The 16,841-nt window shown below is 38.0% G+C and overlaps 1 long non-coding RNA gene across 10 annotated transcripts in view; it reads left to right on the top strand.

Moving 5' to 3' along the window:
- The window catches only part of LOC117308723 (uncharacterized), a 42,839-nt gene that overhangs the window by 6,337 nt on the left and 19,661 nt on the right, over window positions 1-16,841 (top strand). For 8 of the 10 annotated variants that reach the window (XR_012327256.1, XR_012327254.1, XR_004522893.2 and 5 more), the window contains one exon: window positions 3,407-3,522. The exons of the other annotated variants lie outside the window; for them this stretch is intronic. This is a non-coding gene — a long non-coding RNA (uncharacterized lncRNA). The remainder of the gene's footprint in view (window positions 1-3,406; window positions 3,523-16,841) is intronic. 10 annotated transcript variants of the gene reach the window in all.

The following is a 16,841-nucleotide window of genomic DNA, read 5'->3' as shown; positions in this document are numbered from 1 at the left end:
TTATTGGGAACTAAGGAACACTCAGGAAGCTTCTTTGACTTAATTTTTATAATTGTAAAAAGGAATAGAAATGTCTGCCCTGCCAGGGAAACCTTGTTGCACAACTCCTGCCAAGGACACTGTTCACACTGGGGAGGTGCCATTCACGTGGAATACATTATGAATGGGCCCCCTAGAGTTGTGTGATGTGGAGGCCCTATAGCCTACCTGTCTCCCAGGATTGTTCTGAGAGACTCAAGTTATACAATGAATATAAAAGACTTTATAAGTTATAAACCTGTCAATCTATGTAAATAATAATAATAATAGTTATTCTCCTGGCCAGCTCTGCCCTTCAAGCAAAACATTCTTACCTAGTTTAAGAAAGAGAAAAGCAGCCCTTATTAGCTGGGAGCTGGCCTGGCACTCCCAGTGAATCTGTGGCATTCTCCTGTTCAATATAAACACTTCCATAGAACATCAACCTCAGACAGGATTATTTTGTCACTGTAGTGGAGCAAGAAAAAATAAGACCACTTCATTATCATGTTTGAACAGACAGAGGTAAAAACATTGTTCAAACCACAAAAATGATCAAACATTGCCCTTTACTGGCTAATAATAAGTGCCTGCTTCTTCTTTACCAATTATAGCTTTATCTCAATTTCATTATTCTCACTGTCTAGATATAAATTATTAAGATACCTGATCAGAGAATCACTCCTGCTTCCAGACAGCATCCAATGCAGGGAAGATACCCGTTTTCCTTGAATGCTCCTCAGAATCACCTACAAGAAGTCCAAATCCTGTAATAAATTATTTCTAACATCCTTACTGAGATGTCCTGATTCCTCATGGTACACATAACTCCTGCTTGCAATGAGTCAGTAAACCCAGATTTATAGAACTGCAGATGTGTCCCTGGTGGTCTTTGGATAGAGGACATTGGCAGATTCATAGAGCAGTTATTACCCAGCCTGGAGCCCTCACTGTCTGCATTTCAGTTAAACAACTGGCTCCTCTAACTTCTCTAGGGACTTAGCTATGGTGTAGGTTCTTTTTCATAGCCCAGAACTCCTGAGGAAGAGATTCTGGTTGGCCATAATATCACCCTTCAAGTCCTTTGTGGATTATGGGGATATGGACATGAGGTACTGAATTTCTAAAACAGCAACAACAACAACAATATCGACAACAGCAATAATAACTAAGACTTATAGGTTAAGAATCCGCCTGTGAATGCAGGGGGCACGGGTTCAAGCCCTGGTGCGAGAAGATCCCATATGCTGCGGAGCTACTAAGCTCGTGCACTACAACTACTGAGCCAGCTCTCTAGAGCCTGCAAGCCACAACTACTGAGCCCACGTGCCACAACTACTGCAGCCCACGTGCCTAGAGCCTGTGCTCCACAGCAAAGAGAAGCCACCGCAATGAGAAGCCCACACACCGCAACAAAGAGTAGCTGCCTCTCGCCGCAACTAGAGAAAGACCGTGCACAGCAACGAAGGCACAATGCAGCCAATAAATTAATTAATTAATTAATTAAAAAAAAACAAACAACAACCTAACACTTATATAATGCTTGCTACGTGTCAGGGACTCTTCTAAGCAATTTCCATAGAGTAAATCACTTAGTACACCAACACTATGCAATAGATGCTATTATCACTCTAACTTTGCAGATGTAGAAACTGAGGCACAGAGATGTTAATTACTTGTGTAAGGTCCCACAGCTCTTAAGAGGCATAGCCAGCAATTGAACAAAGGAAATTATATTGCTATATTCTGAATCAGTTCAACTGTTCTCATGAAGTAATAGAGTACTGAGAGATGGAGTGTGAATGATTTGGCACCACTCAGCACACTTTTATATGAAGAGTTATTTTATACGTGAGCAAGGATATCTTTTAAAGAAGTTCAGTCGAGCGATCTTAAAGTGTTGATGTGTCTCTTTAATAATAGTGTCTGTTAGGAATAATTTAAACTTTATGGAACTAAATCCATTGGCTATAATTTGCTTTTTCTTTTACATATGAACATTTTAATTTGGCATTTATTGACTGTCTATGATGTGAATCGCTCTTTGGTATGTAGTATGGGACACAAGCTCTACATTGCTATCTACAGAATAAATAAGCTCTACACTGCTGTCTACAAAAGTGATGACTAGAGTCTTTATATACATCATGATGATTTAAGTCTTTATATACATCATTTTTGTCGTTTAGAAATCTTCCTTATTATAATAACAACTTGGAATTGGAATATAATTGGCAATAACTGATCTGATTCTAGAAGAAAAATATGGGGCTTTGGCACCCAATGGAGTTAAAAGTCTCCTTCTTCATTAATCTATGTGCATGACCTCTTTGGTATTTTGTAATCTCAGTGAGTCTCATTTCCTTCATCTATTAAATAGTGAAAATAATACTTTTCTTAAGGCTGTTAGGAGAATTAAATAGGATAATGTGCATAAGATTATACCCAATAAGTATTAGTTTTCTTTCTCAAAGTAAAATATTTGGGCCTTGCCAATTTTAGTCTAAGTGAGAATTATCAACTTTATGATTGTCAAAGCTGGGTTATGAATTAGTGAAAAATGACTTAAAAACTGTGTAGCCATGCTGTTGTTTCAAATGTGATCTCTATGCAGACATGGGCCATATCTGTTTTGTTCAACAGTGCCTAGGACAATGAAAGTGATAATAATACACCTACTATCACCTTAGACTGTGGAAGGATGTTATGGCCAGTAGAAGACTGCAATTCTTGGGTGAAAAGTGTGCAGAATTCTCTAATGTGCTCATTTCAAGTTTTTGTTTTATCAAAGTTACAAGTTCATGTTTAAAAATCATTATAGTTCACAAAGGTAAAATTATGACAAAAGTACAGGATTTTAAAAAATATTTGCAGCCAATATTCTGATAACTCTCTGAATCTAAACTGAATCTCTAAACTCTTAGACTGTAGTCTAAATAGCAGTAGTATTTTCTTTCACCTATTTAGAAAATTAAAATATTATTAAAGAAGCCATATACAACTGAATATGTTGGATGGAAGATATTTTATTTCAAGCATAATTAGGTATTAACTTAAGTTTATTCCTTTTAGTAGATTTAGTGAAAACTTAGTCATCTGATTGAATGAATATATCAATCTTCTTTAAAAACTTATTATGAAATAAATAGATGAAAGAAGTATTAAAGTTGAAATAGTAACTTCTCACACATAAAAATGTTTTACATTCTACCAAATACAATATCATTAAGACAAGCTTGTGTTGTAATTATTATCTCTATTGAGATATGATGGGGCTAATAAATGATATTATAAAGGCAGGAAGATTCCAAAGAGAAAGGGAAGAAAAAAAGATGAGCTACTATGTTACCAAACCTACAAGTCAGGTAAGATACTTCTCTTCCCCTAGGAAGGAGTACTGGCCTGATGAGGGAAGGGGAATGGATGGTACAGCGAGAGCCTGGGTATATTATTCCAGTGAAAGAACTCCTCCTGGAAGAAAATACCTGGAATGAGGGGATGGTGGTAAGTGTTCTTCCCAACAATTACCATTTTAAAGATGGGAAAACTAAGTCTAAGAGTAGATTGACTAGCTTCAGATATTACAAGTAAAAGGTGATAGAACTGGGAGTAAACCAGATGGTTTATTTCAGGTTTATCAGAGGGCCCTTATTAATGAGGTACACGATATAGTATCCTAGAATCACAGTAAAACCAGGACCTATACATGTAAAAGTCAGAGCCGAATATCATAAATTTGCAGCTTTCTTTATATTTGCTTTGTGATGAGGTAATGAACTTATTAGAATAAAAGTATTGTATATATTTTTATTTAGTGAGTACTCAAATGGTGCATACATCTGAATTAAATGACTGAAATATCTCAGTTATTAAGAAGCTATCATTGGAGACGTAGCAGAGTGTACATATGTTTATGCACACAGATATTTAACAGAAACACAGTAAAGAGGTTCAATTATATTCATGCTGCAGTATGGAGGTTACCAGAGAGTTAGTGAATGAGGAATTTAATCACTATTATTTTGTAGAGTGTAAATGATTGAGAAAAACTTACAGAAAGAGGTGATCTGAAGGTCAGTTCAAAGGAGAGAATGATTTTTAGCTGTTTCCAGAGAGTTTTTGGTACATTTTAGAGAGGGCTACAAAATCCAAGAATGAGAACCATGTCCCACCAGGACAACTGGTGGGTCTGCACATTTCAAAGAAGCAATAGCATGGTGAATGAAGTCTGTACCTCACTACACTCTGGGCAATAAAATGTTTTAAGAGTCAGGTTCCATAATATGAGTTTGTAACATCTTATCTATAATTTGTGGGTAGATGGGCAAAGGCTTGGCCTTAATCACACATATAAAAACACGTTAACAGGATCATGTTTGGTTTTAACCCCAGTCTCTATTTTAGTACCTGCATTGCTTATCCTTACTGAAACTTGCTTTCCTCATCCGTAAGGGAAGTACTTTATGAACTGTGACATACTAATTAATTTTAGTTTTGAATCATGGCTCTTCTTTAAGGTTTTCTTTGTTCTAGTTTAGTGTCATTTGAGGGTGAACACTGGACAAGGCACATATAGAAAAACACAGGGTATTTCCTGCCTCCCAGGAGTTTTAAGAAAAGAGAGAACAGTTTTTAGAGGCTTAGCACTTATTCCACCCTTGGATGTTTCCCTACTAACATGGTGTCTAAAATTACTCATCTGTGTGGAGCTCAATAAATATTTCTCCACTGACTAACATAAGACAGGCAGATCAAATAATTAGATGTAACACTTTCATTCGTACAATATAGCATGTTATCTTACACATGAAAATTGCAAAATAATGTTCAAAGAGTAACCAAACTGGCTTTTAGGATCTAGCTGTGTCAGTCAGTTTTGGTTTATTATCTCTCTCCTCTGCCTGCTGTATCTTGTATTTATTTATGTAATCTTCATGTATAACTTCTAAACTATAAGAGCTAGCCACTATGGCTTTGAATGTAATGAAGTCACAGAATGATTAAGGAATTGTTTTCTAATGCAACTCTCCCTAAACCTCAAAACATTAGAATAATTCTATAGTCCTCCATTTGTCTCAGTTACTGCTTAGAGCACTAATGCAGCAGGTTGTGTGCCTAGGCATTATGGGGTACTTGCTTTCACTGTTGAGCTTTCTAACACTACAAATAAAACATAGATTATTCAGAAAGTACAAAGGTTCAACATCTTCCCACAAAATCGTTGATGAAGTTATTTCATTAATTAGCTCTTAAAAACAAAACAACTGATAGCAACAGGATACCTATTGATTTATGAGATAAAAAATTTCCTTTGAAAAGATAAATATTGATGCCAATACACTGGTGATGAAGTGGAGCCTAGGGTGTGGGGATGAGGCCAGCTAGCAGGCATTGTCTGAGTCAGGACCTTGAGCTGGGTCAGGAGGAATAGACCTTATTGATCATTGATCCTGGGGGTGAATGACAACATCCTGTGAGATGTCTGAGTCAGTTCTGAAGTAGGTTCTCGTTCAAGTTGGGCAAACATGTAAGAGCAATATATAATTGCTTGGGCACCAGCCCAACCTGGAGTTGATGCTTAGGATGAGGTAGGTAGACAGAGACTAAAGGATCAATTTTTTAAACCAATGAGAAAATCGCTGAAGTTGCTCTACTCAGGGCAGGCGTTGCGGGGTGCAGAGTACAACTGAGGAGTGGTTTATCCTTAATTCTTAAGTGTGCTAAAAGTAGACGTGTAGTTTTATTATATGGTATTTTGGGTCAGTAATGATAGTCTTACATACATGTCTGCTTCTATATGTTACTTATACATTATATATATTACATATGTGTATCTATATATTACATTAGTTCATACATGTACATTGTATAAAATTTAGAAGAATCAAAAGGGGTATAGTGAAAAGTTAGTCTCTACTCCTCTCTATGCCTCCCAGCCACCAATTTCCCTCCTGGAAGGTGAATTACAATTGCCAGTCTCTCACTTCCTCCTTTCATGCTCTTTGTTCTAGCCGATTAATCTCCCCAAGCCCAAGGGCTCCTGCTCAGAAATTTTCCAGCTTCTGCATTTTCCTGTCTGGTTAAATTTAACTTTTTTTACCTATCTTTCAAAGCCTCAATGTTTTATTTATTCTTCTTTAATTTCTTTTTTCCAGTTCTCCTAACAAGCTCCCTATGTCTCATTCCTACAGGTACTTGTTCTCACTTCTCATTCATGATCTTCTCTCTTCTCTAGTCTATCTGAAATTTCTGCTTCTTTGAGACTGAAGTCAGACCCTATTTCTTCTGACTGCTCCACCCACCCCCATTGATTTCCTTCTTCTCTGAACTCCTAGGCATCTACAAAGTGGGTTATGCTTCAATATCCCAAAATGATACCAAAATATGTTAAATAAAATATTAAGTTGCATTATTTGGCTGGAACTATATAAATCCAAAGAGGCAAAGAGGTTAGCTCAAAGCTATCAGCTGTTACAATTATCTTTGGTTAATGAAAAAAATTAACATACAGAATTTTTCAAAATATGGTTCTTGTGGGGAAAGAGAAAAAGGAGTACTTGCTGGGGAGAAGTTGCAAACCACTAACTGTACACACATCTAGTACCTAACTATGTAGTCAAGTGGTTGAGAGCATGACCTTTGAAGTCAGGCACACCTAGGCTTGACACTCTCTGATCTTTTGGAGCCTTGGTTTCTCAACAAGGAAATGAGTTAGCAAGTAAAGCACTCAGCACAACACCTACTGTATGGTAAATGTTCAATAAATGTTATGTGTTATTGTTGTTGTTGTTAAATCTTATTTGCTATTTTGTCAGGTTTGTCTCCTATGTTGGGCAGAATAGTTGACCCTCTTGCCCCTCCAAATGTCCACATCCTAATCACCAGAGCCTCTGAATATTACCTTACATGGCAAAAGGGACTTTGCCGATGTGATTAAATCAAAGATATTAAAATAGGGAACTTATTCTGGATTATCAGGTAGACCCAGTATAATCACAAGGATCCTTTATAGACGGAAGACGAAGGCAGAAGATTCAGGGAAGAAGAATCCGTGTCAGAGTTAGAGTGATTTGATGTGAGAAGGAGTCAATGTGCTGTTCAGGCTATGAAGATGGAAGAAGAGCCAAGGAATACTGGCATCTAAAAAGAAGCTGGAAAACATAAAGGGATTGTCTCCCAGAGCCAGCAGAAAGGCTTTTAGCCCAGTAAGATCTGGTTCAGATTTGTGAGCCCTAGAATTGTAAGATAATAAGTTTGTGTTGTTTTAAGGCACTAAGGTAGTGGTAATTAATAAAGCATCAATAGGAAATGAGTGTACCTCCCCAGCTGAAGACCAATTTCGTAAAGCTCATAGTGTCCAGAGTAGTGTGGGATGGGAACATAAATGAAAAAATTGGGTTTACTGAGGGTTCCAGCAGAGAGGCACAGCAACTTGTAAATTGCCCTTTATAGTGAAGAAGAGGAAATCAGAGTTAGCTACAAGCCAGGTCTCTTTCTAAATGTGGATTTCCATTACAATATAAATTGAAAATACTGGGGAAATTCCCTATCTCACTCCCCGGGAAAGATGCCAACAGGCCATAAATTCACCTATACTCCAGTCAGGTTTTCCCCCTAAGTGTCCTTGCCTCCCTTACTTACTGCTAATTTACAAGATCAGTAATAATCACTATCATGCACTGGGTGCACAGTCTGTGTCAGGCATTGTGCTAAAGGTTTTGTACACATTATCATATTTAATCCTCACAAAATTCCCATGGTGGTAAAAAGAAATGTGGTACCTTGTTTTTCAAAGTTCAGGTCATGAGTCTCAGTGGAAATTGAAATCAGTTTGGTGAGGATTGACAAGGAATTTTTTTTTTTTTTTTTTTTTTTTTTTTTTGCGTACATGGGCCCCTCCCGTTGTGGAGCACAGGCTCAGCAGCCATGGCTCACGGGCCCAGCCGCTCCGCGGCATGTGGGATCCTCCCGGACCAAGGCCTGAACCCGTGTCCCCTGCATCGACAGGCAGACTCTCAACCACTGCGCCACCAGGGAAGCCCCGACAAGGAATTTTAAACAATAAAATACAGTAGAAAAATACCAGTGTACTGCATAAAATGAATAAGTATATTTTCATAAAATTTGGTTTCAGTTATACATATAACAAAGACTCTCAAGTTACAGGTGAGTCTTAATTGATAAAATATATATGTATTGGGTTGTGTTGTAGAACATATTTCTTTTTTTTTTTTTTTTTCTTGCGGTACGCGGGCCTCTCACAGTTGTGGCCTCTCCCCTTGCGGAGCACAGGCTCCGGACACGCAGGCTCAGCGGCCATGGCTCACGGGCCTAGCCGCTCCGCGGCATGTCGGATCTTCCCAGACCAGGGCACGAACCCGTGTCCCCTGCATCGGCAGGCAGACTCTCAACCACTGCGCCACCAAGGAAGCCCTGTAGAACATATTTCTTATAGTGGGTTACATTAAAAAACTTTTACAACCCACCAGTAAAGTGGTTAAGAGTATAGGCTCTGGCAAAAAGGTTACCTTGGTTTAATCCTAGTTCTTTGTCTTACTAACTCTGTGATCTTGAGTGGGTTACTTGTTCTCTCACACAGTTACTTTGTCTCCTTGGGGCTCACCTCAAAGGGTCTTTTTGAGGATTAAATGGATGAATCTAAGTAAAGCAGTTTGAACGGTGCTTTAGTAGCAAACACTCAGTTACTGTTACTTTCCCAATGTTACCTGGTTAGCAAGTGGCAGAACTGGGCAGATTCCTGTTCTGTCTGATAAAGTTTAGTCTTGAGTTTGAAATCAAAGGTAATTTCAAGCTGACTTAGGTGTCCCGTCAAAACAAACAAAGAACAAAATAAGTCTGCCTTTACAATAATTTACCAGCAAATTAAAAAGATGGGAACCCTCATCTTCTCAGGAAGTTGGCCTATGTTGGCAGAGTCTTGTCTCTGAGAGAGTACAGGTTTCCTGTCTTGTTCTGCTCTGAGTTACAGGAGAAGAATATGTGGAAGGCACTAGGTTGTTTGACATATAGAACAAACTGGTGACTCACATAAAACTTTACCGTAGGATCACCATATAAATGTTTACATCTAAAAGGAATCAGGTAAAGGAGGAAATCATGGAAGAATCTGGAGGGAGGCCTTCAGCTAAAAGTTTGTGAGATGACTGCTTTTGTTATTGGTTGTATTTGTCTTTTGTTTTTTTCTTCTCTGTTTCCTCCCTCTGCTCCAGCAGGCAGCTGAGGCATTTTATCAATTTCTTAAAAAATTTTCTGATGCTACCTGGTGTTACGTGATTTGAGTGTTGGTTGAAATATATAGCCAGGCTATACTGCTTTCACAGGCTCTGAAAATTTCAGAATTTAAGAAGCTAATGAGTTTCTTAAGTTATGCGTAAACCTTAGTTGCTGAAAATTATTCTGGGCCTTTAAACTGCTGATTTTTATATTCAGCCAACAGCCAATTTAAAAATGAATTCCATACTACCTCCAATTTGCTTGATTGTAGAGTAATTTTATATCTAGTTAAGGTTTTGTTGGAATATGTATTTCTAGATTTTACGGTTTGGAAAGTGTGTGAATCCAGCCTCTCTACCAGGATGTGGCAGGGAGTTAGCAGTGTTTTGAACCATCAGGGAAAGGAAGTAGATATATTCAGCACCCTGCCCCATCTCAACACATTCATTTTCTCATCTTAGTAGTGGTAATCTTTCAATTGTTATTTTGGTTTGAACGTTGTTTGTAGCATATGGCCCTAATGCCTTAGAGCCCTAAGTAGAAGGGAAAGTAGTGCTAATAATTCTCTGACGGAGACGTACCCCTTCTTCCCCCACTTCTTTGTTCTTGAAAGATATGATTTCTCTTTTATTATTTATTTATACTTTTTAAAAGAGCAGTTTGAGGTTCACAGCAAAATTGTGGGGAAGGTACAGGAATTTCCCTTATACTCACTGCCCCTGCACATGCATAGCCTCCTCTATTATCAGCATCCCCCGACCAGAGTGGTTCATTTATTACACCTGTTTAACGTACACTAACACATCATAATCATTCAGAGTCCATAGTTTACATCTGTTTACATGACATAGTTTACATTGCAGTTCATTCTTGGTATTACACATCTCACACCAGTCAGAATGGCCATCATCAAAAAATCTAGAAACAAAAAATGCTGGAGAGGGTGTGGAGAAAAGGGAACACTCTTGCACTGCTGGTGGGAATGTGAATTGGTACAGCCACTGTGGAGAACAGTATGGAGGTTCCTTAAAAAACTACAAATAGAACTACCATATGACCCAGCAATCCCACTCCTGGGCATACACCCTGAGAAAACCATAATTCAAAAAGAGTCATGTACCAAAATGTTCATTGCACCTCTATTTACAATAGCCAGGAGATGGAAACAACGTAAGTGTCCATCATCGGATGAATGGATAAAGAATATATGGCACATATATACAGTGGAATATTACTCAGCCATAAAAAGAAACGAAATTGAGCTATTCGTAATGAGGTGGATGGACCTAGAGTCTGTCATACAGAGTGAAGTAAGTCGGAAAGAGAAAGACAGATACTGTATGCTAACTCATATATATGGAATTTAAGAAAAATCATGTCATGAAGAACCTAGGGGTAAGACAGGAATAAAGACACAGACCTACTAGAGAATGAACTTGAGGATATGGGGAGGGGGAATGGTAAGCCATGACAAAGTGAATGGCATGGACATATATACACTACCAAACGTAAAATAGATAGCTAGTGGGAAGCAGCCGCATGGCACAGGGAGATCAGCTCGGTGCTTTGTGACCACCTAGAGGTGTGGGATAGGGAAGGTGGGAGGGAGGGAGACGCAAGAGGGAAGAGATATGGGAACATATGTATATGTATAACTGATTCACTTTGGTATAAAGCGGAAACTAACACACCATTGTAAAGCAATTATACTCCAATAAAGATGTAAAAAAAAAAAAGAACAATTGAACAATTGTATTTTTTGTTTTTGATATTTTAGTTTAAAATTTATTTCCTGCCCCCAATCATCCATTAAGCCCCCAGGAGAAGGAAAAGTGGATGTGACTAGAAATAGACAGAAACTTTCTTCACGACAATAGCCATGGCAAGCTTAGGCACTTTTGGTGGAATCTCTCTGTGAAGTACTGGCAGAGGAATAAAAGTCAAACTGACACAGAAGTATTGCTTTTTTTTTTTTTTCTTTTACATCTATATTGCAGTATAATTGCTTTACAATGGTGTGTTAGTTTCTGCTTTATAACAAAGTGAATCAGTTATACATATACATATGTTCCCATATCTCTTCCCTCTTGCATCTCCCTCCCTTCCACCCTCCCTATCCCACCTCTCTAGGTGGTCACAAAGCACCGAGCTGATCTCCCTGTGCTATGTGGCTGCTTCCCACTAGCTATCTATTTTACGTTTGGTAGTGTATATATGTCCATGCCTCTCTCGCTTTGTCACAGCTTACCCTTCCCTCCCCATATCCTCAAGTTCATTCTCTAGTAGGTCTGTGTCTTTATTCCTGTCTTACCCCCAGGTTTTTCATGACATTTTTTTTTCTTAAATTCCATATATATATGTTAGCACACGGTATTTGTCTTTCTCTTTCTGACTTACTTCACTCTGTATGACAGACTCTACGTCTATGCACCTCATTACAAATAGCTGAATTTCATTTCTTTTTATGGCTGAGTAATATTCCACTGTATATATGTGCCACATATTCTTTATCCATTCATCCGATTATGGACACTGAGGTTGTTTCCATCTCCTGGCTATTGTAAATAGAGGTGCAATGAACATTTTGGTAAATGACTCTTTTTGAATTATGGTTTTCTCAGGGTGTATGCCCAGGAGTGGGATTGCTGGGTCATATGGTAGTTCTATTTGTAGTTTTTTAAGGAACCTCCGTACTGTTCTCCACAGTGGCTGTACCAATTCACATTCCCACCAGCAGTGCAAGAGTGTTCCCTTTTCTCCACACCCTCTCCAGCATTTATTGTTTCAAGATTTTTTGATGATGGCCTTTCTGACTGATGTGAGATGATATCTCATTGTAGTTTTGATTTGCATTTCCCCAATGATTAATGATGTTGAGCATTCTTTCATGTGTTTGTTGGCAGTCTGTATAACTTCTTCGGAGAATTGTCTATTTAGGTCTTCTGCCCATTTTTGGATTTCGTTGTTTTTTTTTGGTTGTTATTGAGCTGCATGAGCTTCTTATAAATTTTGGACATTAATTCCTTGTCACTTGCTTCATTTGCAATATTTTCCCCCATTCTGAGGGTTGTCTTTTGGTCTTGTTTATGGTTTCCTTTGCTGTGCAAAAGCTTTGAAGTTTCATTAGGTCCCATTTGTTTATTTTTGTTTTTATTTCCATTTCTCTAGGAGGTGGGTCAAAAAGGATCTTGCTGTGATTTATGTCATAGAGTGTCCTGCCTATGTTTTCCTCTAAGAGTTTGATAGTGTCTGGCCTTACATTTAGGTCTTTAATCCATTTTGAGCTTATTTTTATGTATGCTGTTAGGGAGTGATCTAATCTCATACTTTGACATGTACCTGTCCAGTTTTTCCAGCACAACTTATTGAAGAGGCTGTCCTTTCTCCACTGTACATTCCTGCCTCCTTTATCAAAGATAAGGTGACCATATGTGCGTGGGTTTATCTCTGGGCTTTCTATCCTGTTCCATTGATCTATCTTTCTGTTTTTGTGCCAGTACCATACTGTCTTGATTACTGTAGCTTTGTAGTAGAGTATGAACTCAGGTAGCCTGATTCCTCCAGCTCCGTTTTTCGTTCTCAAGGTAGCTTTGGCTATTTGGGGTCTTTTGTGTTTCCATACAAACTGTGAAATTTTTACTTCTAGTTCTGTGAAAAATGCCAGTGATAGTTTGATAGGGATTGCATTGAATCTGTAGATTGCTTTGGGTAGTAGAGTCATTTTCACAATGTTGATTCTTCCAATCCAAGAACATGGTATATCTCTCCATCTATTTGTATCATCTGTAATTTCTTACATCAGTGTCTTATAATTTTCTTCATATAGGTCTTTTGTCTCCTTAGGTAGGTTTATTCCTAGATATTTTATTCTTTTTGTTGCAGTGGTAAATGGGAGTGTTTTCTTGATTTCACTTTCAGATTTTTCATCATTAGTGTATAGGAATGCAAGAGATTTCTGTGCATTAATTTTGTATCCTGCAACTTTACCAAATTCATTGATTAGTTCTAGTAGTTTTCTAGTAGCATCTTTAGGATTCTCTATGTATAGGATCATGTCATCTGCAAACAGTGACAGCTTTACTTCTTCTTTTCCGATTTGGATTCCTTTTATTTCCTTTTCTTCTCTGATTGCTGTGGCTAAAACTTCCAAAATTATGTTGAATAAGAGTGGTGGGAGTGGGCAACCTTGTCTTTTTCCTGATCTTAGTGGAAATTCTTTCAGTTTTTCACCATTGAGTATGGTGTTGGCTGTGGGTTTGTCATATATGGCCTTTATTATGTTGAGGAAAGTTCCCTCTATGCCTATTTTCTGCAGGGTTTTTATCATAAATGGGTGTTGAATTTTGTCGAAAGCTTTCTCTGCATCTATTGAGATGACCATATGGTTTTTCTCCTTCAATCTGTTAATATGGTGTATCACATTGATTGATTTGCATATATTGAAGAATCCTTGCATTCCTGGAATAAACCCCACTTGATCATGGTGTATGATCCTTTGAATGTGCTGTTGGATTGTGTTTGCTAGTATTTTGTTCAGGATTTTCGCATCTATGTTCATCAGTTATATTGGCCTGTAGTTTCCTTTCTTTGTGACATCCTTGTCTGGTTTTGGTATCAGGGTGATGGTGGCCTCGTAGAATGAGTTTGGGAGTGTTCCTCCCTCTGCTGTATTTTGGAAGAGTTTGAGAAGGATAGGTGTTAGCTCTTCTCTAAATGTTTGATAGAATTCGCCTGTGAAGCCATCTGGTTCTGGGTTTTTGATTGTTGGAAGATTTTTAATCACAGTTTCAATTTCAGTGCTTATGATTGGTCTGTTCATATTTTCTGTTTTTTCCTGATTCAGTCTTGGCCGCTTGTGCATTTCTAGGAATCTGTCCACTTCTTCCATGTTGTCCATTTTATTGGCATAGAGTTGCTTGTAGTAATCTCTCATGATCTTTTGTATTTCTGCAGTGTCAGTTATTACTTCTCCTTTTTCATTTCTGATTCTATTGATTTGACTCTTCTCCCTTTTTTTCTTGATGAGTCTGGCTAATGGTTTATCAATTTTGTTTATCTTCTCAAAGAACCAGCTTTCAGTTTTATTGATCTTTGCTATCGTTTCCTTCATTTCTTTTTCATTTATTTCTGATCTGATCTTTATGATTTCTGTCCTTCTGCTAACTTTGGGTTTTTTTTCTTCTTCTTTCTCTAATTGCTTTAGAGGCAAGTTTAGGTTGTTTATTCGAGATGTTTCCTGTTTCTTAAGGTAGGATTGTATTGCTATAAACTTCCCTCTTAGAAGTGCTTTTGCTGCATCCCATAAGTTTTGGGTCGTCGTGTCTCCATTGTCATTTGTTTCTAGGTATTTTTTGATTTCCTCTTTGATTTCTTCAGTGATCACTTCGTTATTAAGCAGTGCACTGTTTAGCCTCCATGTGATTGTATTTTTTACAGATCTTTTCCTGTAATTGAAGTCTAGTCTCATAGCGTTTTGGTCAGAAAAGATACTTGATACAATTTCAATTTCCTTAAATTTACCAAGGCTTGATTTGTGACCCAAGATATGATCTATCCTGGAGAATATTCCACGAGCACTTGAGAAAAATGTGTATTCTGTTGTTTTTGGATTGAATGTCCTATAAATATCAATTAAGTCCATCTTGTTTAATGTATCATTTAAAGCTTGTGTTTCCTTATTTATTTTCATTTTGGATGATCTGTCCATTGGTGAAGGTGGGGTGTTAAAGTCCCCTACTCTGAATGTGTTACTGTCGATTTCTCCTTTTATGGCTATTAGTATTTGCCTTATGTATTGAGGTGCTCCTATGTTGGGTGCATAATATTTACAATTGTTATATCTTCTTCTTGGATCGATCCCTTGCTCATTTTGTAGTGTCCTTCTTTGTCTCTTCTAATAGTCTTTATTTTAAAGTCTATTTTGTCTGATATGAGAATTGCTACTCCAGCTTTCTTTTGGTTTCCATTTGCATGGAATATCTTTTTCCATCCCCTTACTTTTAGTCTGTATGTGTCTCTAGGTCTGAAGTGGGTCTCTTGTAGACAGCATATATATGGGTCTTGTTTTTGTATCCATTCAGCCAATCTGTGTCTTTTGGTGGGAGCATTTAGTCTATTTACATTTAAGGTAATTTTCTATATGTATGTTCCTATTCCCATTTTCTTAATTGTTTTGGGTTCGTTTTTGTAGGTCTTTTCCTTCTGTTGGGTTTCTTGCCTAGAGAAATTCCTTTAGCCTTTGTTGTAAAGCTGGTTTGGTGGTGCTGAACTCTCTCAGCTTTTGCTTGTCTCTAAAGCTTTTAATTGCTCCATCAAATCTGAATGAGATCCTTGCTGGGTAGAGTAATCTTGGTTGTAGGTTCTTCTCCTTCATCGCTTTAAATATGTCCTGCCAGTTCCTTCTGGCTTGCAGAGTTTCTGCTGAAAGATCAGCTTTTAACCTTATGGGGATTCCCTTGTGTGTTATTTGTTGTTTTTCCCTGGCTGGTTTTAATATGTTTTCTTTGAATTTAATTTTTGACAGTTTCATTAATATGTGTCTTGGCATATTTCTCCTTCGATTTATCCTGTATGAGACTCTGTGCTTCCTGGAGTTGAGTAACTATTTCCTTTCCCATATTAGGGAAGTTTTCAACTATAATCTCTTTAAATATTTTCTCAGTCCCTTTCTTTTTCTCTTCTTCTTCTGGAACCCCTATAATTTGAATGTTGGTGCGTTTAATGTTGTCCCCGATGTCTCTGAGACTGTCCTCAGTTCTTTTCATTCTTTTTTCTTTATTCTGCTCTGCAGTAGTTATTTCCACTATTTTATCTTCCAGGTCACTTATCCATTCTTCTGCCTGTTATTCTGCTATTAATCCCATCTAGAGTATTTTTAATTTCATTTCTTGTATTGTTCATCGTTGTTTGTTTCATCTTTAGTTCTTTTAAGTCCTTGTTAAATGTTTCTTGCATTTTGTCTATTCTATTTCCAAGATATTGGATCATCTTTACTATCATTATTCTGAATTCTTTTTCAGGTAGACTGCCTATTTCCTCTTCATTTGTTAGGTCTGGTGTGTTTTTATCTTGCTCCTATATCTGATGTGTGTTTTTCTGTCTCCTCATTTTGCTTATCTTACAGTGTTTTGAGTCTCCTTTTTGCAGGCTGCACGTTCGTAGTTCCCTTTGTTTTTGGTGTCTGTCCCCAGTGGCTAAAGTTGTTTCAGTGGGTTGTGTAGGCTTCCAGGTGGAGGGCAGTAGTGACTGTGTTCTGGTGGATGAGGCTGGATCTTGTCTTTCTGGTAGGCAGGTCCACGTCTGTTGGTGTGTTTTGGGGTGTCTGTGGACTTACTATGATTTTCGGCAGCCTCTCTGCTAATGGGTGGGGTTGTGTTCCTGTCTTGCTAGTTGTTTGCCATAGGGTGTCCAGCACTGTAGCTTGCTGGTCGTTGAGTGATTCTGCGTGCTGTTGTTGAGATGGAGATCTCTGGGAGATTTTCGCCATTTGATATTACGTGGAGCTGGGAGGTCTCTTGTGGACCAGTGTCCTGAAGTTGGCTCTCCCACCTCAGAGGCACAGCACTGACTCCTGGCTGCAGCACCAAGAG

Source organism: Tursiops truncatus, chromosome 17, assembly GCF_011762595.2.
Source record: "Tursiops truncatus isolate mTurTru1 chromosome 17, mTurTru1.mat.Y, whole genome shotgun sequence".
Lineage (NCBI taxonomy): Eukaryota > Metazoa > Chordata > Mammalia > Artiodactyla > Delphinidae > Tursiops > Tursiops truncatus.
This window is presented reverse-complemented; position numbering and strand designations above follow the sequence as displayed.